At 41.5% G+C, this 23,508-nt stretch overlaps 1 protein-coding gene and 1 pseudogene across 9 annotated transcripts in view; both read left to right on the top strand.

The window, feature by feature from the left end:
- LRRC8D (leucine rich repeat containing 8 VRAC subunit D) overlaps positions 1-23,508 on the top strand; it is a 118,803-nt gene that overhangs the window by 87,792 nt on the left and 7,503 nt on the right. The gene's annotated exons all lie outside the window — the stretch shown is intronic.
- On the top strand, positions 16,877-19,442 carry LOC131809877 (heterogeneous nuclear ribonucleoprotein A3-like; annotated as a pseudogene).

A 23,508-nucleotide genomic window follows, 5' to 3' on the forward strand; every position in this document is an offset into this window, starting at 1 on the left:
AACTGAACTTTCCATAAATTTCTGAAAAATGAAAATTGTGGATCGAGACTAAATTGGGAACTCACTAGTTTAAGAGAGTACCTGTAGAATTGTCCCAGAATGCCTGTTATTATACTTTTGCAAATCAAGACACTAGCTAACTCAGCCTTTATTGTGTGCCAAGAACTGCTCTAAGTACATGTATATAGTACTTTTAATCCTCATAACAAGCTTGTGAAGTAGGTGATGGTGTTACTATGACCCCTACTACTAGGCCCTCCCAACCCCCACCCCACTACCACCATTTTCATATATGAGGAATCTGAAGCTCAAAGAGATCGAGTAACTTAGCTAGTTACACAGCTAGTAACTACTAAAGTTGAGTTTAACCCAGGTAATCTGGTTCTAGGATCTAAGTCCTGTCATTAGTACGAATAGGGCTAACTATAGACCCAGCTCCCATAGACATAAACGAACTTCCAAGTATAATTTGTATTTGAGTAATATTCTTTTTTTTATTTTAAGATTTTATATATTTATTTGAGAGAGAGAGAGCATGAGGGGAAGAGGTCAGAGGGAGAAGCAGACTCCCCGCTGAACAAGGAGCCTGATGTGGGGCTGTCCTGGGACTCCAAGATCATGACCTGAGCTGAAGGCAGATGCTTAACCAACTGAGCCACCCAGGTGCCCCTATTTGAGTAATATTCTGAAAAATCTTGTTGCTCAGAGATTTCTGAAGTACACTTTTCTAGCACATAAAAGACCATCATTATTTTTTAAATGATGTGTTGGGGGACAGACAGGTGTATAAGAGTCCTTGTGCTGCGTATTGATAGTGCCAGTGATCTCTCTCAGCCTAGTTTTCTGAGAGCTTTAGCCCCAAAAGAGACATGGGTAAATGTGCAGTCTGATTTCCTTCTTTTCCCAGTTTACAAATGAGAGGAATTCTTCCATGAGTCCCCCAAAGTTAGTCATTTCCTGCTTTGTGATCCCAAGGCACTTTGTCCAACTCCATATTTTAAGTAAATACCATTTTATAATTAATCTGTTTATGTGTCACTTCTTTCCATCCCCCACCCTTGCCTCCAAGTGAGTTCTTGAAGAGCTGGAATCAGGTCTTCTTTTATTTTTGTCTCCCACCAGCCTGGTGACAGATGGATGAATCATGTTGCCTGGAGAGGTTAAGGGACTTGCCCAGGGTAGCAAACCTGAAATGGGAACAGCTTTCGTAACTCCCAGCCTTAGTGCTTACCTCTCATGTACTGCCAGAAATTTGTTCCAGTGATCTGGATGCTGCTAAGGAGTTAAGATGCAGTTTTCCTATTATGCGCTTCTCGGCTAGCTCACTTACAAAACCCTACTAATAACTGTGTCAGTGCGGATGCGGCTGCCGCCACCGCCACCTAAGCCATGGCGTCGTTTTGAGGATCAAACGAGAAGATACTATTTGTGAAAGCTTTGGAACTGGTAACACCCCTTCTCCGAGCATGTAATGTGGCTGTTACTCTGGGTGTTGTGATTGATGTGTGATTTGCAGGGTATTGAGGCATTCATCATCCCATGGACCGCCCATTACTACCGTGTGAAATTGGGTGGTCTTGTTGCCGTTTCACACATGAGAGAATGTCAGCCACAGCCACACATGGCTGAGGGCATCTGAGCCTGGCCCTTCTGCTCTCTCCAGCACAAGCCACCAGAACGAGGCTGTGGAGGCCTTCAGGGAGCGGGCCCTGTAGAGAGACCTGAGGGAGAGGGGGAGCTGGGCTCTTCTAGCACGGGGACATTACGTATGTGTATTTCCATTCTGGTCATATTTTTCATTTTGTCGAAACGTAGGGCCTAGCCATGGAAAGCTTTCGAAGATACAGTGAGCAGTTGGGAGTTTGAAGTGGCCAACCAGAGTTCTGACAGGCAGCCCCTACATGTGGTCGTGCGGGGGAGCAGGCGGAGCCTGCCCCTCTGTGGCTTTTGTCTCGATGGGGAGTTCCTTACTCTGACTCTCAGAGGAAATGAAGGATGATAAATCCAGCTGCTGCTTCCTGTTTCTATAATTCTAAGATTTATTTATTTTTTTTTAAGGGTAGAATGCTTTATTTTTAAACCAGTGGAAAATACCCTCAACCTGTTCCTTGTTACTAGTATTTCCGTAAAAACTAGATGTATTCACTTGGTCTTTAAAGGGTGTGGGTGTGGGTGTATTTGTGTGTGTGTGTGTGTGTGTGTGTGTGTGTGAGAGAAATTCCCATGATGCTGCCTGGGCTGGCTCACTCTGTTTTTCAACAGCAACAACAGAAAGAAAACCAATTAAGGCAGATTTTACTGAGCAGGAAGCCCTCGGTGAGATTGAGGGTGGTGTTCAATTCAGAGGAGGCCTGTAATTTGTATGGGTGATATTACCATGTCTCAGATATGCCTGTGCAGTCGGGTGTGGTTTTTCTTCTAGTGGTTGTGTTATTAGTGAATAAAGACCCAAGTTATCTAAGAAACATACTTCTTGCTCATGCGCCGTAGTTTATGGAAAGTAGCCACTAGGTGTAGATTATTAGGATGTCACTTGCTGGGTTTGATTGTGTTCTCATTGAGTTAAAAGTAATGGGTAGAAATATTTTCTATAATACCAGTTTTTTTCATTGCCCAATATAAGTGACTGAGGATGTCATAGGGGCGCCAACAGTGCATTTTTCCAGAAGCACTAAAGGAAATTTTTATTTAGCAAAGTAGAATTATAAGAATATAGTAAATGCAGGCAGTCCCCCCTACCGAGTAAGAATGTTAGCTCTGATTGAAGTCACTTACCCTTCCTGTAGTATTCCTACAGTCACAGCTGTAGCAGTACTCTGTTCACACTGGGTCATCATTACGGATTTTGCACCAAGAACTGGCTGGCCCAAGTGAGTTCTTTACTCTTAAAGAAGTAGAGTTACAGTTTATAGTAAATGAATTCAGAATAAAAAGGAAAGCTTCATAAGCTGCATTTCAAGAAGGGTTTACAGAGACCATTTGGTCTGACGTTGTTAACCACTTCTTCTGAAGATGTGTAAAATTGTGAGACCGTCACCTGTGTGGGAGCCTGTTCTAGTATGTATGCCACTGGCCGCTGGACAGTTCCAGAGATCTCCACTTCCAGTCTCAGATGACCACTGCCTTATTGCAGCCGTTTCTTGGCTAAAAAATGAAGCTAACACTATTTCCTTGCCTCCTAGCAATTAGTAAGGATCAGATTAGTCAGAATCCATGCAAATGGTTTTAAAAGCTGAGATGATGATAAAGACATGAGGTAATCCTGTTATTAAATGGCAGTTGGGTAGTAAATTGTCATTTCACTTTTCAGACTTTGCTCCGTGTGTCCTGAGGCAGCCTTTGACTACTGGGGTTGTGTCTCCTTTACTCAAGCATTCCTTCCAATAATTCATAAATTTGGGAGGAAATTTTTCTTTTTAGATTTTATTAATTTATTTGAGAGAGAAAGAGAGAGCACAAGCAGAGGGAGAAACAGGCTCCCCACTGAGCGGGGAGCCCGATGTGGGGCACCATCCCAGGACCCTGTGATCATGACCTGAGCTAGAGGCAGCCGCTTAACGGACTGAGCCGCCCGAGTGCCCCTTGGGGGAGATTTTAATTGACTTAGAGCTAATTTCTAAAACAAGCTCAAGGGGTACAGGTCTGGACTTGGGTGGGGTCAGTGAGATCTGGGTTTGAATTTTAGCTGCATGATCTTGGTCATTGCAAACTTTCTAAACCTCAGTTTTTTCTCCAAAAAACTAGAACAGGAATGTCACTGCTTGGAGGGCAAGGGGGGCCGCGGTGGGAAGTGTGACAATTTCATGAGCTCAAGTGTGTGTTGATTCTGTATCAGGGTTTTCCTCCTGTCTCCCGTACGTGTGCCGTGGTCTCTGTGTTCTGTGACAGTGCCTCATGGCCAAGCTGATCACTCCCAGACTCCAGAAGCACCCCCCACCTCCTTCTCACCCTCCCTTCCCTCCATACTGCGGACAAGGAAATGAGAAGTAAATCAATCTGATTTAGGTCACTAACACTCTCCTTAGGAATAATAAATATTTCTTTAACCACCTTCCACTTTTCAGTGTAGTCTGACTTGAGTTCTTTCAATCTAAGCCTGACCTTAGCAGGGAGTTTCAGTGCGCGAGGGTGCCTGATACTGTTTAGATGACTTGAATGTACACAGAGCTACTTGCTCTTATGTCCGGGTGCTGTGTTTTCTTTCCAAAGTTATAGGAGTCGTGGAATTCTTTTGTTGTTGTTGTTTTTCCTCTTTTGACTTTCCCCAGAAAGGAATCCTTAAAGTTTTCCATCTTGATAAGTAATACATGGTGGATAGCAAGGTTAATGTTTACTGACTTACGGGAGAGAAAAGCAAACAATATAGGTTCAAACTCTGTTTGTTTAAGAATTTCTGTGGAATTATGAATTCTTTAATCTTGATATCTTTATTTAGTCATAACAGCATGCTACATACTTGAGCTAGAGCTCCTTGTAGAAATGTGTTTACTGTATTTGTTTTAACTTGATGTTCCTAATAAGACAACCATATAAAAAAAATCTCTGTACTTTCTCACACGGTTATTTCTTTTAATTCATATTTTATTAACATATAATGTATTATTAGTCCCAGGGATACAGGTATGTGAATCGTCAGGTTTACACACTTCACAGCACTCACCATAGCACATACCCTCCCCAGTGTCCATAACCCAGCCACCCTCTCCATACCTCTCCATCCCCCCACAACCCTCAGTTTGTTTTGTGGGATTAAGAGTCTCCCTCCCGATCCCATCTTGTTTCATTTTTTCCTTCTCTACCCCCAAACCCCCCACGTTGCCTCTCAAATTCTTCATATCAGGGAGATCATATGATAATTGTCTTTCTCTGATCGACTTATTTCGCTCAGCATAATACCCTCTAGTTTTATCTACGTCATTGCAAAAGGCAAGATTTCATTTCTTTTGATGGCTGCATAGTATTCCAGTGTGTGTGTGTGTGTGTACGTACATATACCACATCTTCTTTATCCATTCATCTGTTGATGGGCATCTAGGTTCTTTCCATAGTTTGGCTGTTGTGGACATTGCTGCTATAAACATTCGTCACCCTGTTCTTTTTAACTTCTAACTCTCTGCCTACGTTTTCCTATCCTAAAAAGTAAACCCTTCCATCTAACCTGTTTACCCTTCTTGCTGTTGTCCCAGCCTTTTGTTTTTCTCCCCAGCTGACGTTCAAGAAGCAGACATTCCCTTTCCCACTTACTCCTCACCCTCCGTGAGTCATACTGATTTGTGGACAGTGCTTAGGCCCTGAACTGCCTGACCCAGCAGTCAGTCTTTACCTTAACCTCCTTGACTTGCTCCCTTTGGCTTCCAGAACAGTTTTCTACCTCTCTCTGACTACCACTCACATAGACCCACACACCCTCACTGAATCCTTTTCTCCCCCTTGTTCCCTAAATGGTAGAGAGCCCCAGAAGTCCTTGACCTTTTTCTCCATAGGTACTCCCCGTGGGTACTCTCATCTTCCATATGCTGATTAGTCACGAGTGAATAATTCCATTTTGGATCCCTCCCCTGAGATTTAGGTCAAGTGATTCCTAGTAATCTCTACTTGAATGTATTACACACAGGTCCTAGCTATTCAAGCTGAAATACTGAATTTACCCGGAAGTCACCTTGTCCAGTGCAAATTTGACACTCGCTTCCCCTCCTCCAGCCTTTCCTACCTCCAGTCCCACTTCCATACTCTGGGTAGGATTCTTTCTAAGTCAGAGTGCTGATCTCATCGCCCGCTTCCCCGTTCCAACCTTTCAAGGGTTCCTTATTGCCCTTTTTCTAACTTGGATCTGATGGTGTCGTGCTTTCCCCTGAGCCCTCCTCTTGGAAAAGCCTCCCCTCTTTTGTGCTCCCGGAGACCACAAAGAAGTACTCACAAATAAGTCTATCCAAATCTTTCTGTTTCTGGATCCTTGTATTTAAGAGGCGTTGTTGAGTAGTTCCGAATTTTATTAATTTTGGAACCAGCTGAACTGCTGTTAATAGAATGCCTTATAAAGCGTTTCCTTCTCACACAGCAATCCTGATGCGAGCAGCCTGTGGCTGCAGGATTGCTTTGTTGTGCCTTGCACGTGGCTTCTGAGGTTGTGCCTTCTTCCCCATTTTCTAGCCAGCAGGAAAAAGGAAAAAGGAAGGCCAGAGTAGGTAGATTTGTCTTTACGGAGCTTACCAGGAAGTGAGCAATCGCCTCTCACATCCTATTTGCCCAGCTAAGTTACAGGGCCATACCTGGTTGCAAATACGGCTAGGAAATATTACCTCTAGCTGGGCCAACAGTCTCTACCCAGCTCAACTGAGTGGTGATGGTAGCAGATGTCTGTTACCAAAAACGAGAAAGGGAGAATGGTATCTGGAGGATACTTACTTGCCTTTATCACAGGAAGAAAAAAGTATGCTGATTAAAAGTGAAACTGGGAAGTGGCACCTGGGTGGCTCAGTGGGTGAAGCATCTGCCTTCGGCTTAGGTCATGACCGCAGCGTCCTGGGATTGAGTCCCGCATCGGGCTTCTTGCTCAGCGGGGAGCCTGCTTCTCCTTCTGCGTGCTGCTCCCCCTGCTTGTGCTCGCTCTCTCTCTCTCTCTGACAAATAAAATCTTGAAAAAGAAAAAAGGAAAAAAAGAAAGGAATAAAAAAGAAGGACCGCAGGGAGGGAAGGAGAGAGGGAGGAAAGATAGGATAGGATAGGATGTGTCTGCAGATTATTTGTCTTTAAAAAAAAAATCAAGACTTGTGTTTACACATCAGCCTTGCATGATGGCCTCAAATACTTCTAGCTCGTGTGGGCTCTAAGGGTGACAATAAGTCCTGGTTTTCACGGAGAGTCCCAGTTCTACCCCATCCTGGCTTCCCCTTTTGTTTAGCACTTGTCACTCTCCAAGGTTTTCCAGTTCAGAAGGTGAACTGTGTTTTCACTTTTATTGGTCTCCGCTCTCACAGATTTCCTAACAGTCATATACTTATTTTGTTGTCATTTTAGATTAGGATGGGTTCGGACTGTTTACTGTAAGTAATTCTGGGCAGAATAGTGGTAGTGGTTCATACGTCATCTTTTCCAGAGTACGTAAAGTGAGTATGGGCAGAACTTGAAGCTGTGGGTGGGCAAGGGCTGGGCTGTATGTATCTTGCTCCTATTATGTATTATTCTCAGCCCCTACTGAGCTACCTAAGCCAAATATTTGCTGATAATGTGTCAAGAGGTGAGCCTGATGCCTTCTTGGACAGTAAATGTTTCCTGAAGTCTAGGATGGGCCAGATAAGTTATCTTCAACTACAGATCCTTCCTGCCTTCACACGGAATGCATTGCTTGACAATGAATCGGTGGGTGATTAAACAGCCACCCTCTGTCTTAGCATTAGCAGCATCGACCTAATGATACTGATCCGGCAAAACAGTACACATCGTCATTATTAGAGTTCTGATGTGTTGCATGTAAAATGACACAAATGAGCAAAGTGTTTCTTGGTTATAATGATCTGTTTTTACTGGGGTTTTGGCTCACGAGGAAGAAAGGAAAATAACATTTAATCACTCCAAAAATGATCACATCTCAGATGGATAAATTCTATCACTTAGAATATTTTAGATCTTCATTTACATCCAATATCTTAAACTTCAGTGTGGAATTCCCAGTCTGTGCCAGGGATGGGTACCAGATGGCTGAAATCAGGGCCTGATTGTGTTCACATCTCTTCAGTTTGCCCAAGGGCTTGTAAAAATGCCCTTTTCTCTGTGGACCGTGACATGGGTTGAGGAACACTGTTAATGATCTCTACAGTTAAAATAGCAGATGCTTAAATAAATACGTTGGCACTTGTGTATGTAACACTTTTTTTTTTTCAAAAATGGTATCTTGAATCATTTTTTCAGGGTTGAATCGATAATCATGCTTTGTCAGAAAGTAAATACCCCGTTTTTTAAATTCAAGGATCTTTTTTTTTTTCTTTTTTTAGAGAAGAACCAGGCTCCTAACACGGTCCACTTGAGGAAGCCTCTCATCTGAGCAGCTCAGTAGTTCTCACAACACCTGCCCTTGGCAGCTAAACATGATGACCTCGGTTTTTTTTGTTTGTTTGTTTTTGTATTTTTTTTTTTTTAAAGATCTTATTTATTTGACAGAGATCACAAGTAGGTAGAGAGGCAAGCAGAGAGAGAGAGAGAGGAGGAAGCAGGCTCCCTGCCGAGCAGAGAGCCCAATGTGGGACTCGATCCCAGGACCCTGAGATCATGACCTGAGCTGAAGGCAGAGGCTCAACCCACTGAGCCACCCAGGCGCCCCTAAATTCAAGGATCTTCATGTAATGTTCCAAGAAGCAGCTTATCAATCATGAATTCCACTTTAATAGAGATTATTTTGTCAACTGTCATTAATGACTTTTAAGAGTTTTGATTGTTTTTCATCTTCATGGTATTTGATTTATACCTTTATTACCTTGAAGTTCCCTCCTCCTTATCTTGTTGTTTTGGGTTTTATCCTGTTCTCTTTTTTCTTCACTGTTCCCCTCCCCACCCAAATCCTTGACGATTCTTCTTTCTCTCCATTACCACCTTCTTCTTTAGCGGCTCCCACCTTCCTTAATTTTTTCTGGACATCTCGAGCCAGTTTTGGAGAGAGATTGGTATAGGAACATGTGCTGAGCATTCCTGCTGTGTGTTCAGCGTTACACTGGATGTCTTGTGTATCCTGTCACAGTGGTGTTTTATCCCCGCTCCACGGATGAGGACAATGAAGGCCCAAGTTCACATAGCTAGTGATGTGAGATATTCATTGTGTGTCCATTTTACAGATAAAGTGTTAAGAGGTGGACATGCGATGGAAACTCAGGCAGGCCAACTTCTTAAGGCACTTTCTTATCCATTATGCTACCAACATGTCAGAATTAAAGTTCTGTTTTAAATTATTAGCTCAGTAAAAGGAGACTCTAGATTACTTGTGCATAAATTATGCCATTTTTATGTTATTTTTGTATAGCTTTAAAGAATTTCATTGTATTCTCATACTGTTACCCCTTATATCTTTGCCCCATCTTCACTGCTGCCCTACTGCTTGGCTATTTTGTACCTATAAAATATAAACTCATTTTAATACCTAAAGAAAATGTAGGAAAGAACAAAACTATACTGCCTTTCCCTGTCTCCCCTGAAAGATCTAAGGTTTGGTTTTTCACTAGTTTCCATGTTAGTTTATTCCAGAAACCAGGTTTTATTAGCATGAAAAATCACAGACTTTGACTGTGTGTAGGATTCTTACAGTGTTATCTGCCAGCTTTCTTTTGATTATATTGCATATGATATTGTACTGTGCAATGCATCATATGTATGCATTCTCTAAGTATGGATGAAAGCGGAACTGTTTGGGTTTTTTTTTTTTAAGATTTAATTAATTTATTTGACAGAGATCACAAGTAGGCAGAGAGGCAGGCAGAGAGGTGGGTGGGGGGAGGCTCCCTACTGAGCAGAGAGCCCGATGTGGGGGCTCAACCCCAGGACACTGAGACCCTGATCTGAGCTGAAGGCAGAGGCTTAACCCACTGAGCCACCTAGGCACCCTGTTTGTGTTTTAAAATTGTGCTTCACTCCAGAAGTGCTGTAATAAAGAAAGTTACCCATCATCTATGTGTTGATAATACTAAAGTCATGTTTTTCAAATTATCTTAAGCTTATAGATTTCATGCCCTAATATGTGAGGACTTATGTTTCTTTTCCTTTTTTTCCTCTTTTTCCCCCAAAACCCTTTTAAAAAGCAGATTATTATATATAATAATATATAAAGATATATATATATGTAATTTATAAAGATTATATATTATAATCTAATAAAAAGATTATTATGTATAATCTGCTTTTTAAAAGGGTTTCGGGGGGGAAATGGTATAAAGAATTCTGGAAGATGTGTGTGCACTCCATGAGAAAGGAAACATGTCTTTGCCCACCAGAGTTTCTCCAGGAATTTGCATCATGTTAACACTTGAGTACACAGATATGTTTCATGGATGGAGGGTTGAGGGAGTGAATAAGTAAACAAATATTCAGGTTAAGGGTTAATGCTTATAATGCCTTTTTAAAATGTAGCTGGCTTTCTTGGAAGCTACAGCTAAGTGAAGAATACCCAGATTCCATTGCTCTTATATCAGTACGTTGTGAGAGGCAAACTCTCGTCTTCGTATCTGGTAGTAAAGAATTTTTATAGAGCTCTTTATATAAAATGCCTTATACAACACAGTGAATAACGACAGCAGCTTTCACCGAGCACTTCCCAGGGCTCTGAGTACTGACTCAGCACTTTGGTACGGTATTCTGATTTAAGTGTTTATGGACTCCAGCAAACTGTGCACACGCAGTTAGAGGCAGTTAGAACCTCGGCATCCAGTACGTGTGCGAAAGGGCAGAAAACGCCATGAGGACAAGGAAAACGAATGTCTGAGGTTCCGGCAGATTCCTTGTCTCCTGGAGTCTGCCTCTCTGGAGCTCCTTCTTGCTTGTCTTTTTATATTGCTTGGCTATATGCTAAAATGAGGCTCTTTTGCCTCAGTTCAGGAGTTCACACTGCCTTATCACCTGCCTGGAATCAAGAATCAGACCTTGGTCTTATCTCCTGGTGAGGGTGTGCCCACACGTACCTTTGTCTTTTTGTTTTCCCGTAGAATACCGACTTCTAAGCCAAATTGCCTGCAGATGGTCTGTCCCTGTGAGTCACCTTCAGAATAACCTGTTAAAAAGAGTTGTATGGTACTGTCCATCTGGACAGTGAAGAATTCGTGTCAGAGCTGATCCTTTTAAACTCTGGCACAATTAACAGTGACCTCAGCTATCGCTGTAATGAACAGCGACAGCGTTTGGCTCGCAGGTTCAGTGCCTTCTACGCCCGCTCCTAGAATGCTGTTACAGGTCACCAGGATTTGTTCTGGTCTGGTTCAGACCTTTATTACATTTTTGTTTTTGTTTTTCTTTTTTTCCTGTGTCATGCTCTGGGTACATGCAGATAAAAGAAACTCACCTCCTTTAGGGTGGAAATTCAAACCTAGGTGGAGGGAGAGGAGCCCGACAGATTGATGGAACTCCCAGTGGAACAAGGGCCATGAGCAGCCGTGGTCTGCGACTGTGCTCATTTCTAGTCCTAATGGCTGGGCTGTTTTAATGAACCACCAAGTAGCCTCATGAATTACATGTCCAGGGTATGGGATAGCCAGAGCTGAGTATCTTTTACTAACTTTGAGAAGTTTTCTCAGGGTTAGTAAGATGAACACCAGGCAAGGCACTCAGGTGCTTTCTAGCAACCTGGACTAAATCAGGAACAAGGACTGGTAGGTTCCCAGCTGTCTGTATCCAGAGCAGATCCCATGGGTTTGTGACGAGAGGGCCTTTCTGTCCCAAAGACAACTGGAACAGAATGTGGCAAGACTTCCCGGGATCATGGAAAGGTCCTGACCCGGGGGTCAGATATCTCCATTCCGGCTCACTTTCCTTTGCCCAGTCTCAGGTGTGTGCAGTCATACTCGGGAGTAGCAATATTAAAGGTGAGTAAACTTGAAAAGAAAATGGTCAGTTGGGGCCTAAGATGTCTTTTCTTACAGGTGGGAAGAATTTAGAAATGCAAATATAACTACCCTTAACAATCCCACTGGCTGCCTCGTAAACTGGATGAAGTTAGGATTAGAAGACTTTGAGCAGACATTTCTCTCGGAGCCTGGGATGGCTTTCTCTGGAGCCTTTATTAGGGCCCCTTTTGCAGGGCTGATCAGACCATCTCCATACCTCTTTCTCTGTTTGTGTTTCCTCTAGGCTTCTTTTTCAGTGGGGACAGCTACTAATTTTTCTTCTTATTATTTCCCTTTTTTTCCCCAGCTCCTGTACCTAGCACTCTGTAAATGTTTGGTGAATGAAATGCAGTTTCTAGTAGAAGGTGCCTACGCGATGCCTGTAGGTACTGAAGGATTTGTGCAGTTCTCTTGGCCTGAGTTCCTGGTCAAGGCAATGCTAGTGATAATTTGTGAAAGAAAACTCTAATGTTTGCACGAAATGAAATGTGGAAGCCATTGATTTAGACGTTCTTTTGTTCCGTGAATGAGATCTCATTTTCTAGCTTTCAAACATGGGCCTTGACTTTTAGAATTAAAAGCTAGTAGAAAAGGCAAGGAAATACACAATGGTATATTAAAATATTTTTGTTAATTCCTGAGATATTTTGTCTTAGATTTTCTAAAATGTATTGAGAATTCTATTCCTTAACTTTGAAGTGGATTTTCTCTGTGAATAGCACTGTTCTAAAGAGAAAGTCCAAGTAGGTACTAAAATATACTTGGTTTTTGTAGCTCACAAATTCTGGATTTTCTCAAGTCCTTTTCTTTCAGGTGTTAAGTGGATTCATAAAAAGCTTTTGGAAGGGTACCTGGGTAGCCCAGTTAGTTAAAAGTCTGGATCTTCATTTTGGCTGTAACCTCAGGGTCAGGAGATCGCTCTGCCCCTCCCCCACTTTAAAAAAAAAAAAGCTTTTGGAGGTAGCAAAATGGGTGGATTTTGTGAAATCTGATTTTAGTAGGTTTTAGTTCTTTATTTTTCTTAAGGTCCTTTTTTTTTTTTCTTTTCGGTGTTCCAGATTTCATTGTTTATGCACCACACCCAGTGCTCCATGCAATACGTGTCCTTAATACCCACCACCAGGCTCACCCAACCCCCCCACTCCACGGTTTGTCTCCCCCTCCAATTTCCCCCAACTCCTCCCAGCTCACTTCTCTCCATCTCCCAATGTCCTCCGTGTTATTCCTTATGCTCCACAATAAGTGAAACCATATGATAATTGACTCTCTCGCTTGACTGATTTCACTCAGCATAATCTCCTCCAGTCCCATCCATGTTGATACAAAAGTTGGGTATTCATCCTTTCTGATGGAGGTATAATACTTCATTGTAGATATGGACCATATCTTCCTTATCCATTCGTCCGTTGAAGGGCATCTTGGTTCTTCCCACAGTTTGCTGACTGTGGCTGTTGCTGCTATGAACTTTGGAGTACAGATAGCCCTTCTTTTCGCTACATCAGTGCCTTTGGGGTAAATACCCAGTACTGCAATTGAAGGGTCATGAGGAAGCTCTATTCTTAATTTCTTAAGGAATCTCCACACTCTTTTCCAAAGTGGCTGCACCAACTTGCATTCCCTCCATAGTGTAAAAGGGTTCCCCTTTCTCTACATCCTCTCCAACACTGTTGTTTCCTGTCCTGTTAATTTTGGCCATTCTGACTGCTGTAAGGTGGTATCTCAATGTGGTTTTGATTTGAATCTCACTGATGGCTGGTGATGAACATTTTTTCACGTGTCCATTAGCCATTTGCATGTCTTCTTTGGAGAAGTGTCTGTTCATATCTTCTGCCCATTTTTTGATGTGATTATCTGTTTTGTGTGTGTTGAGTTTGAGGAGTTCTTTATAGATCCTGGATATCAGCCCTTTGTCTGTAGTGTCATTTGCAAATATCTTCTCCCATTCCTGGGTTTCCTCTTTGTTTTGTTGACTGTTTCCTTTGCTATGCAGAAGCTTTTGATCTTGATGAAATCCCAAAAGTTCATTTTTGCTTTTGTTTCCTTTGCCTTTGGAGACCTGTCTTGAAAGAAGTTGCTGTGGCCGATGTCGAGGAGGTTACTGCCTATGTTCTCTAAGATTTTGATAGATTTCTGCCTCACATTTAGGTCTTTTATCCATTTCGAGTTTATCTTTGTGTATGGTATAGAGAATGGTCAAATTTCATTCTTCTACACATAGCCATCCAATTTTCCCAACATTACTTTTTGAAGAGACTTTTTTCCACTGTATATTTTTTCCTGCTTTGTCGAAGATTATTTGACCATAAAGTTGAGGGTCCATATCTGGGCTTTCTAATCTGTTCCACTGGTCTATGTGTCTGTTTTTGTGCCAGTACCATGCTGTCTTGGTGATCACAGCTTTGTAGTAAAGCTTGAAATCAGGCAGCATGATGCCCCCAGTTTTATTTTTCCTTTTCAATATTTCCTTAGCAATTCGGGGTCTCTTCTGATTCCATACAAATTTTAGGATTGTTTTTTCCAGCTCTTTGAAAAATACTGGTGGAATTTTGATCAGGATGTCATTGAAAGTATAGATTGCCCTGAGCAGTATAGACATTGTAACAATGTTTATTTTTCCAATCCATGAGCATGGAATGGTCTTCCATCTTTTTGTGTCTTCTTCAGTTTCTTTCATTAGTGTTCTGTAGTTCCTTGAGTATAGATCCTTTACCTCTTTGGTTAGATTTATTCCCAGGTATCTTATGGTTCTTCGTGCTATAGTAAATGGAATCGATTCTCTAATTTCCCTATCTGTATTTTCATTGTTAGTGTATAAGAAAGCAACTGATTTCTGTACATTGATTTTGTACCCTGCCAGATTACTGAATTGCTGAATGAGTTCTAGTAGTTTGGGGATGGAGTCTTTTGGGTTTTCCATAGAAAGTGTTATGTCATCTGCGAAGAGAGAGAGTTTGACTTCTTCTTTGCCAATTTGAATACCTTCTATTTCTTTTTGTTGTCTGATCGCTGTAGCTAGGACTCGAAGTCCTAGCTCGAAGTCCTGTGTTGAACAAGAGTGGTGCGAGTGGGCGTCCTTGTCATGTTCCTGATCTCAAAGAGAAGGCTGTCTGCTTTTCCTCTTTGAGGATGATATTCACTCTGGGTTTTTAAGAAATGGATTTTATGAATTTGAGGAATGTTCCCTCTATCCGTGTACTTTGAATCATTTTAATCAGGAATGAGTGCTATATCTTGTCAAATGCTTTTTCTGCATCAATTGAGAGGACCATGTGGTTCTTCTCTCTTCTCCTACTGATTTGTTCTATCACATTGATTGATTTGTGAATGTTGAACCACCCTTTCATCCCATGGCTAAATCCCACCTGGTCATGGTGGATAATGTTTTTAATGTACTATTGGATCCTGTTAGCTAGGATCTTGTTGAGAATCTTGGCATCCGTATTCATCAGGGATATTGGTCTGAAATTCTCCTTTTTGGTGGGATATTTGCCTGGTTTGGGGATCAGGGTAATGCTCGCTTCATAAAAAGAGTCTGGAAGTTTTCCTTCTGTTTCTATTTTTGAAGCAGCTTCAGGAGAATAGATATTATTTCTTCTTTGAATGTTTGGTAGACTTCTCCAGCGAATCTGTCAGGTCCTGGGCTCTTGTTTTTTGGGAGGTTTATGATCAATGCTTCAATCTCATTACTAGATACTGGTCTATTCAGGTTGTTAATTTCTTCTTGATTCAGTTTTGGAAGTTTGTAGGTTTCCAGATATACATCCATTTCATCTAGGTTGCTTAACTTATTGGCATATAACTGTTGATAATAATTTCTGATGATTGTTTCTATTTCCTTGGTGTTAGTCGTGATCTCTCCCTTTTCATTCATAATGTTATTAATTTGGGCCTTCTCTCTTGTCTTCTGGATTAGTTTGGCCAGTGGCTTATCGATCTTATTGATTCTTTCAAAAAACCAGCTTCTAGTTTCATTGATGTGTTCTACTATATCTCTTCGTTTCTATCTCATTGGTCTCTGCTCTAATCTTGATTATTTCCCTTCTTATGTGTGGGGTTGGCTTAATTTGTTGTTGATTCTCCAGTCCTCTAAAGTATAAAGATTGCTGGTGTATTCTGGATTTTTTAAATTTAAAAAAAATTTTTTTTGGAATACATAGAGGGCTATGTATTTTCTCCTTAGGACCACCTTTACTGTATCCCATAAGTTTTGGACCAAAGTGTCTTCATTCTCATTGGTTTCCAGGAATTATTTAAGTTCTTCTTTGATTTCCTGGTTGATCCAAACATTCTTTTTTTTTTTTTTTTTTTATCCAAACATGCTTAAGCAAGGTGGTCTTTAGCTTCCAAGTGTTTAGTAGCTTTTAGATAGCCAAGTGGTTTGTAAAATCAAGGGACAAGTCCCTAAACATTTTTTCTCAGTTATTTTTGAGGTATCTAGACCAAAGTAGTGTTAGAGGAAAATTATTTTTTATTTTTATTTTTTTAAGATTTTATTTTTCATCTTTACATGCAACGTGGGTCTCGAACTTATAACCCCAAGATCGAGAGTCCCATGCTCTATTGGCTGAGAAAATAGAAATAAAATTCTATTTATTAAAATAGAAAACAACTTTTTTTTTTTAAGATTTTATTTATTTATTTGACAGAGAGAGATCACAAGTAGACGGAGAAGCAGGCAGAGAGAGAGAGATATAGGGAAGCAGGCTCCCCGCTGAGCAGAGAGCCCAACTCGGGACTCGATCCCAGGATCCTGAGATCATGACCTGAGCCGAAGGCAGTGGCTTAACCCACTGAGCCACCCAGGCGCCCCAGAAAACAACTTTTAAAAGAAAATTTCAGGGCATCTGGGCGGCTCAGTTGGTTGAGTATCCAACTCTTTTTTTTTTTTTTTTTTTTTTAAGATTTTATTTATTTAATTGACAGACAGAGATCACAAGTAGGCAGAGAGAGAGAGGAGGAAGCAGGCTCCCCGCCGAGCAGAGAGCCCAATGTGGGGCTTGATCCCAGGACCCTGGGATCATGACCTGAGCCGAAGGCAGAGACTTTTAACCCACTGAGCCACCCAGGCGCCCCAGTATCCAACTCTTGATTTCGGCTCAGGTCATGATCTCAGGATCATGAGACTGAGGCCCACTTTGGGCTCTGCAATGGACGTGGAGTCTGAAACATTCTGTCCCTCTCCTCTGGCTCCCCTTCTTAAAAAAATAAATAAAAGAAAATTTCTTATAATCTTTTTGAGAATGAGTAACACTGAGTTGTTGTATTTGTATATGGAATTATATTAGCTAAAGTATCTTGCATAATTATAATATCCATAACAGTATGTATTAATTAATAACATAATGGCGAGTCTAGTCTCAAAATGGAGGTAAAACTGCCACCCGGTCGCCCCCAGCCGGACTCCAGCCATTGCCGCCGCTGCCGCCGGGGAGAGGAGGGCCCTGATCCAAAGGAACCAGAGCAGTTGAGAAAACTGTTTATTGGTGGTTTGAGCTTTGAAACTACAGATGATAGTTTAAGAGAACATTTTGAAGAATGGGGTACACTTACAGATTGTGTGGTGATGAGAGACCCCCAAACAAAACGTTCCAGGGGTTTGGGTTTTGGACTTATTCCTGTGTTGAAGAGGTGGATGCAGCAATGTGTGCCCGACCACACAAGGTTGATGGGCGTGTAGTGGAACCAAAGAGAGCTGTTTCTAAAGAGAATTCTGTAAAGCATGGCGAAGCGTTAGATGAAGGACACTTCATCTAACAGTGAAGAAAATTTTTGTTGGTGGTATTAAAGAAGATACAGAAGAATATAATTTGAGAGACTACTTTGAAAAGTATGGCAAGATTGAAACCATAGAAGTTATGGAAGACAGGCAGAGTGGAAAAAAGACAGGATTTGCTTTTGTAACTTTTGATGATCATGATACAGTTGATAAAATTGTTGTTTAGACATACCACACTATTAATGGGCACAATTGTGAAGTGAAAAAGGCCCTTTCTAAACAAGAAATGCAGTCTGCTGCATCACAAAGAGGTCGAGGAAGTGGGTCTGTCAACTTCACAGGTTGTAGAGGAAACTTTGGAGGTGGTGGTAACTTTGGCCGTGGTGGAAACTTTGGTGCAAGAGGAGGGTATGGTGGTGGAGGTGGTGGCAGCAGAGGTAGTTATGGAAGAGGTGATGGTGAATATAATGGATTTGGGGGTGATGGTGGCAACTACGGTGGTGGTCCTGGTTACAGGAGTAAAGGAGGCTATGGTGGTGGTGGACCAGGGTATGGAAACCAAGGAGGTGGATACGGAGGTGGTGGTGGAGGATATGATGGTTACAGTGAAGGAGGAAATTTTGGAGGTGGTAAATGGTGGTGGTGGGAACTATAATGATTTTGGAAATTATAGTGGACAACAGCAATCAAATTATGGACCCATGAAGGGGGGCAGTTTTGGTGGAAGAAGGTTGGGCAGTCCCTATGGTGATGGTTATGTATCTGGTGGTGGAAGCAGTGGATATGGTAGCAGGAGGTTCTAAAAAATTTTCAGAAGAAAAGGGCTACAGTTCTTAGCAGGAGGGAAGAGCAAGGATTTGTCAGGAAAGCTGCAGGTTACTTTTGAGACAGTTGTCCCAAATGCATTAGAGGAACTGTAAAAATCTACCACAGAAGGAACGATGATCCATAGTCAGAAAAGTTACTGCAGCTTAAATAGGGAACCCTTCTTGTTCAGGACTGTCATAGCCACAGTTTGCAAAAAGTATGGCCATTGATTAATGCAACATAGTTGCATAGTTAGATGTACATTCCTGAGGTCTTTATCTGTTGTAGCTTTGTCTTTCTCTTCTTCGTTTTCTTTTCATTACATCAGGTATATTGCCCAGTAAATTGTGGTAGTGGTACCAGGAATAAAAAATAAGGAATTTTTAACTTTAAAAAAAAAATTAGTAACATAACATCTGTAACAGTTAATACTCATATAATATCAGTCATACAGAGCTCTGTTTGAAAATACTGAAGCATTCCTTTTCTCTCATTTTACATCTGAAGCATTTATTTTCTTTAATTTTAGGAGTTTTTCATGTCTGAATTGGGTGTGGCATGTGTGTATGTTCCTGCACACGTGTGTACATATGTTCAAATATACATTGAATGTTGAGGAAGGGTTCCTGGTAGTGATGATATAGCTCATAACTTCTTTATGAACTTTAACTTGTTCAGCTTTGATTTATTTCACTGAAGGATTTGAGGATTTGATCCTCACCAGTCTCAGGTGTTTACCCAATCTGCCCAGTTTGGCCAAGAAAACTGGCCGGTTTTTCATAGAACGCAGTAGAAAGAAAATGAACGTTCGTATTTGATTGGGTCGGGAACTCATACCTATGTGAAAAATATATGTATTAGATTAATTAATCAAGCTCTTTACTATTTCATATGCTAAATTTTTTTTTAAAGATTTTATTTATTTATTTGACAGAGAGAGATCACAAGTAGACAGAGGCAGGCAGAGAGAGAGAGAGGGAAGCAGGCTCCCTGCTGAGCAGAGAGCCCGATGCGGGCCTCGATCCTAGGACCCTGAGATCATGACCTGAGCCGAAGGCAGTGGCTTAACCCACTGAGCCACCCAGGCACCCTCATATGCTAAGTTTTTTTCATTAAGTAACACTTCCAAGCCATTTGTCTTCCTTCTAATAGGGGTATCAAAGGTCTTCTTGTGCAGATGGGATTAATTTTTAAAGTTTTAAATTAGGTGGCCATATTTTTCTGTTTTGATGCTAGGATTTTGCTGTATGCTAATAATAATCTCCTTAATATAAGTTTTTGAACAAACACTAAGTTCCCCACATTTATACTGCTAAAGAACATGAGCAAAAAACAAGATTTGAATCAGGTCTCTTGGGGTGCCTGGGTGGCTCATTGGGTTGGGCCGCTGCCTTCGGCTCGGGTCATGATCTCAGGGTCCTGGGATCGAGCCCCGCATCGGGCTCTCTGCTCCGCGGGGAGCCTGCTTCCCTCTCTCTCTCTCTCCTCTCTGCCTACTTGTGATCTCTGTCTGTCAAATAAATAAATAAAATCTTAAAAAAAAAAAATGAATCAGGTCTCTTTGGCATCAAACTTTGCCACCTCCTAATATAAGTAATTTTCATTGGGGGGCACCTGGCTTGCTCAGTTGGTGGAGTGTGTAACTCTTGATCTCGGGGTTGTACGTTTGAGCCCCATGTTGGGTGTAGAGATGACTTAAAAATAAAATCTTAAAAAAAAAAAAATAAGTAATTTTAATTGAAATGTTTTTGAAAGAAATGAAATTAAAACCAGAGTTTTACTGTCTTTTATTCTGGGATTCCTTCTGTGTACATAATGCTACATGCTAATTCAAAATTCAAGAAATTGGCCAAACCCTCTTCAGTTAAAGACTAATTAAGATGGGCTTGCTTTTCTCCTCAGTGATTCTTTTTCTGCATTCAAATTCAGCAAACATCTTTGGGCCTTACTTTGTGTCAGACCCTAAACTGAATTGCTTCCAATACATGGCAATATTGTTATTAAGATTTAATAGATGAGGGGTGCCTGGCTGGCTCAGTGGGTTAAAGCCTCTCTGCCTTCAGCTTAGGTCATGATCCCAGGGTCCTGGGATTGAGCCTGGCATCTGGCTCTCTGCTTAGCAGTGAGCCTGCTTCCCCCACCCCACCCCCCGCCTGCGTCTCTGCCTACTTGTGATCTCTGTTAAATAAATAAATAAAATATTTAAAAAAAAAAAAAAAGATTTAATAGATGAGACATGGAGTGGATAAGAAAAGTGCTAAAGATTTTTCTTCAGAACGAGTTTAGTGTAATCATAATAACATAGCAATCATTTTAGAACATATTTGAACCTAGAATGCTGTGTAGCGTGACTCTACAATTAGGATACCTCCTTTCACTATCCTGTTTCTGTTGAGAGGCAGTTTAGTCAGTAAAATAAAGATTGAGGTCTGGCTTCCAAATTTTAATGACTTTATTGAGATTTAATTTAATTCATATACCATACAATTCACCCAGTTAAGTATACTTTTCAGCGTTTTTCAGTATATTCACGGGGTTGTCCAACCATCATAGCTTCTAATTTTTGAACCTGGCTATTGGTTATTGGTTTAGTCCATTATTACTGGTCATGCTTTCAGATAAGAAAACAGAAGCAAGGAAACATGGGTGGCTCCATTATTAAGCCTCTGCGTTTGGCTCAGGTCATGATCCCAGGACACTGGGATCGAGTCTGGTATCAGGCTCCTTGCTCAGCGGGAAGCCTGCTTCTCCCGCTCTCACTCCCCCTGCTTGTATTCCCTTTCCTGCTATCTCTCTCTGTCAAATAAATAAATATAATCTTTTTTTTTTTTTAATGAAAATAGAATCATATAGTGTAAAAGAATTTAGATTCAGTCTGTTCTTTCCTGATTCATCATTGTTCAAAGTCCATTAATTTTCCTCTTTCAGTTCTAGTACAGAAAACTTTCCCAATTCCCATCAGAAATGTGTACTTATGGGAATGTTAAGCTGATTTTCGTTAGTACCATAAACAGAGAAGCCTTGGAATGTGAAATCCTCATGCTTGTAATGTAATTCTTTAAGTCCATTGCAATAGACGTACTATAAAGGAGAACCCAAAGAATGTATGCAATTAATACTAAGTGTGCCTTTCTCGGGTTAAAAGAAACAAAAACACCCTTATACATGGTTATATCCATTCTGAGTCCCCATTCACTAAAGAGATCAAACCTTGGATATGGAAGTTAGGTACTGATCTCTCTCATTGACTTCACTTTCACATTAGAAAGTCACTTGAGGATCATCATGTACTTAACGTACTATATTATATGAATATATATTTAATATACTTGGTATGCACTTGCATATATGAAAAGCAATTTCTGTTTTCAAAGCGCTCCTGCATTTTCAGACAGTTAATGGTTGAAACACTCCCTGGGAGGTAGGAGGTTTTTACTCTGTTTTTGATGGGTAAAATGGGCTAACAGGCACACTTACTGAAGTCCTGTGTTTGAGATAAGAGCTAGTCGGTGGCTGACGTTGCAGGAAAGTACTGGTTTCCTGCCTTATGGGCCCAGGCACTCCCTTAAGACTACATTTAAACCATGCATGCCTCGGTTTGTTTCCACCTTGTGACTTACCTGTAAAATGTGCGATCTGTACAGGGGCATGCTAGATGAAGAATGGGATAACAATGGAATTATTTGTAGTTTCTCTAATACCTAACTTCTCCCATATCTCCAGGCCTTTGTGCTTGCTACTTCTGTCAAAATCCTATTTCCTACCCTCCCAGGCACCCTATGACAGTCCCCCTTCTTCTGATCTCAACTTGGAAACCACCTCTCTGTGGAGCCCTACCCCCGGTTATCAGATGCAGACGTGGGTTTGTGCTGTCCTACACCTCCTATATTTTGTATTAACCCAGTCAGGGCAGTTTTCTTACTGTGTTGTAATAGCACACTTACTGCTAATGGGATGTCCACTAGACTGGGAACTCCTGGAGGGCAAGGACTAAGTTACATCATGTCCACATTCCCCTCCCTGGTGCCTGGCTCATGGTTTTTGACATCGTGAAAGGTCACCTTAGGGAAGGAGGTGGTGATTACATAATTTCATTTCTCCATCTCCTCAAAGCCAAGGACAAGGGTCAGAAGTTCCCTCCTTCAGCAGCCGACCGTAGCCAACAGCACAGCCACTGGAAGACTGCATGATAGAGGAGATAGGAAGATGAAAGATTCTGTTAACCGTGTCACTTAATTAGCCCGGGGAGGTCTGTTAAGCTTTTTGTGCTCCGGTTTCTGCATCCTGGTAGCCAGTAGCAGTGCCTCATTCCCCGGGTTACAGTGAAAGTCCGCAGAAGTATTTCATAGAAAAATAGTTTGCAAACTGCACACACAAGGGGTAAGGAAGAGAGGCAGCATCACCCGCTAGAAGGAGCATGTGGCTTGGCCTAATCTGAGATTTTTCAATCCAGATTTCTCCACTAATTATTTGACTTCCACAACTTAATCCCTGCAGGCCAGTTTCTCTGTCAGGGGAAAATAATCCCACTGTGGCAAATGAGAGTAACGTGAGGGTTAGAAGAAATTCGGGCGGTGTTCCACTGGCGTTCATCTGTGCGCCTTGAGCTGGTCCCAGCCAGAGCTGTTGCACATGGTAGATTCATACCTCTGTACCTACTTTTCTGTGGTAGATTCAGTCCTTTGTCGTCCGGGGAGAGTAGGTCCCTGGCCTCCGACCCCAGCCAGCCTGTGCAAGCCTTGGATGAGGGAAGGCGGAGTTTTTGTCTGCTGACACTGAGTGTTTGTAGGGCATATACTTTTATCATTTCTTTTTGAAACTTTTTATTGAAGTTAAAACATAATAAATAACCAAAAGGCACATAGCCTCAATGTACAGATCACATTTTATAAACCGAGCAGACCCACATAACTAGACCATTCATTCCCATGGATGCCTGATATTCCACTTTGTGAATATGCCACGTTTCATTTTTTCATTCTACCGGTGGTAGACGTGTAGCTAGCTTCCAGTGTAGGGCGATTGCAACTAGTGCTTCTGGGAATGTCTTTTATATGTGGCTTTTGATAAGGATATGTTTTTCTTCTGGGTATATTGCTGGGTTATAGAGTGTGCACATGTTCAACTTTAGTAGATATTAACCCAGAAGTTTCCCAGCATGGTGTTTTTTTTTTTTTTTTTTTTTTTTTTTTTTAAGATTTTATTTATTTATTTGACAGAGAGAAATCACAAGTAGATGGAGAGGCAGGCAGAGAGAGAGAGAGAGAGGGAAGCAGGCTCCCTGCTGAGCAGAGAGCCCGATGCGGGACTCGATCCCAGGACCCTGAGATCATGACCTGAGCCGAAGGCAGCGGCTTAACCCACTGAGCCACCCAGGCGCCCCTCCCAGCATGGTTTTATCGGTTTACT

This window comes from Mustela lutreola, chromosome 10 (genome assembly GCF_030435805.1).
Source record: "Mustela lutreola isolate mMusLut2 chromosome 10, mMusLut2.pri, whole genome shotgun sequence".
Classification (NCBI taxonomy): Eukaryota; Metazoa; Chordata; class Mammalia; order Carnivora; family Mustelidae; genus Mustela; species Mustela lutreola.